The sequence below is a fragment of the Suncus etruscus genome, chromosome 12 (assembly GCF_024139225.1).
Source record: "Suncus etruscus isolate mSunEtr1 chromosome 12, mSunEtr1.pri.cur, whole genome shotgun sequence".
Classification (NCBI taxonomy): domain Eukaryota; kingdom Metazoa; phylum Chordata; class Mammalia; order Eulipotyphla; family Soricidae; genus Suncus; species Suncus etruscus.
Window position 1 is genome coordinate 69,836,789 of NC_064859.1, and position 2,175 is coordinate 69,838,963.

Below are 2,175 nucleotides of genomic sequence, written 5' to 3' on the forward strand. Positions count from 1 at the left end.
TATTTTTGATTTTGGGATTATATCTTTTGATGTTCCTGTGGTACGCCCAGATTTCTATTGATGAGAGCTCAATCCTGTATCCCCTGTATGCAGAGCATGTGCTCCATTTAGTTGAGTATTCTGCTAATTCAGATCCATATTGCATTGATCGATTAATTTAAAATTTATTCATTTAAAAGACTTTAGGGTTTAAGTTTTTATAATACTGTGAACTTTTATTGTGCCAAATACCAAAACAATGCCTATGACAATCCAGTGTCTGGCTTTCTTTCCTCCTCACATTCTTCTTCCATCCCTCCACTATTTGGGAATTTATATTTTTATTCCTGTGAAAAATGTTTGCCATTGTTCAGGACCATAAATACTCTTGGTCTGCTGCTTATATTCTATAAATGAATGAGATTGCCCAACATTTTTTCCTCTAACTTCTCAGCATGACATCATCCCATTTCATTAATGTTTCAGCAAATTGCTTAATTCCATCTTTTCTTATAGTTATGTAGTATTCCACTGTGTAGACACACACACAGATACACACACTTATATATACAAATATATAACTTTATTATCAATTCATCTTGTTGGACATTTGGGTCATTCCTATATCCTAGATATATTACTGAATGCTGCGATGAACATATGTATGCATATTTTCAAATCAGTGTTTTTATATTTTGGAGATCACTGGGTTATCTATAGTGGGTTACACGAAAGAGTTCACTTTGGGTTATACAAAAGAGTTCACTTTTTAAAAAAATCACAATCTTGCTTTACAGAGAGGTTAAACAAAATGACATTCTTACTACCATAAATTGGATATTATTTCTTACTGTATTCCTGTCAACACCTGCTCTTGATTTTATTTTTTATTGTGGTTACATAATAATAGTCATTTTATATCCTCAGAACATTATACTAATCCAACTACTGATTATTTCAGATCACCACACTTATTCTATGGTTCCTTCCCTTCACTTCTTGAACCACTCTGTTCCAGAAATAATTGACCATGCCTTAGGATTTGTTTTCATTGAAAATTGATTGTATAATGCTTTTATTTGAGTTTTCATACCCACATATGAGTGAGATCATCTGGTATTTCTTTTACTACTCACTTTTCTTATCATGGTACCCTCCAATTTTATTCAAGTTTCTTTTCTTGCAGCTTAATAATATTTAATTATTCACATATAATAATTTATTTATCTAATCACTATTATTAGGCAGTTGGGTTCTTTCCAGATCTTAGCTGTTGTATATACTACTGCACTGTACATAAGTGTACTACGACTTTTTCTGTTTGAGGATATGAGGTCTTCATGGTCCTTGAGAGTACACCTGGATATTTGAAAGACAATTTACTGAGTAAATAACTGAGGTTGGGAATATTCAAAAATAGGTCCTTTATCCCTTGTACAATCTTATCTGCCCTGTCTTCTTTTAAATTTTATTTTGTCATTATGCTTATCTTACTTTGGAAGGGGAGATATTTTATTAGTATTGCTGTTAATTTTAGTTCAAGTCCAAAATGTTGCATTTTAAAATTTAGTATTGTTTTTTAAAATTTATGCACCATGATTTACAAAAATGTTAGCAATAGAGTTACTGATACACAATATTTCAACTCCAGTTCCACCTTCAGTGGAATATGTTCACCAATGACCCAGTTTCCTTTTCATCTCTTTACTCATCCTTGACAGACACATTTTTAAGTTAGTTATTGACATTATGGTCTTAGAAAATTTGGAAAAGCTTCACGAATATGCATATTATTTTTGCACAGATGTCATGCTAATCTTCTCTGAATATTTTGGGTTTTTTTTTGGGGGGGGTCATACCCAGAAGCAGTCTGGACACTCCTGGCTCTACCCTCAGAAATCTCTCCTGGCAGACTTGGGGGACCAAATAGGATGTCAGGATTCAAACAACTGTCCTGTATGCATGGCAAACATCCTACCTCCATGCTATTTCTTTGGCCCCTTCTCTGAACATTTTGAATTTAATGTATGTGCCTCTGAAGTGAATATTCTATCTACTTTCATAACTTAATACTTACATATTTTATTTGAAATAATACTTAGTTGAATCTCTTACAGCAGGCAATTAAAATATTTTATTTATCTAGAGTATATTATAATTCAATTGGCAGGCTTTTTATAAACTATATTGCTTATA

General features: G+C 32.3%; 1 non-coding gene across 1 annotated transcript; it reads right to left on the reverse strand.

Moving 5' to 3' along the window:
- Positions 1-1,738: 1,738 nt before the first annotated feature.
- On the reverse strand, positions 1,739-1,840 carry LOC126025334 (U6 spliceosomal RNA). The gene has a single exon (XR_007501347.1). It is a non-coding gene; the product is annotated as a U6 spliceosomal RNA (small nuclear RNA).
- Positions 1,841-2,175: the final 335 nt, after the last annotated feature.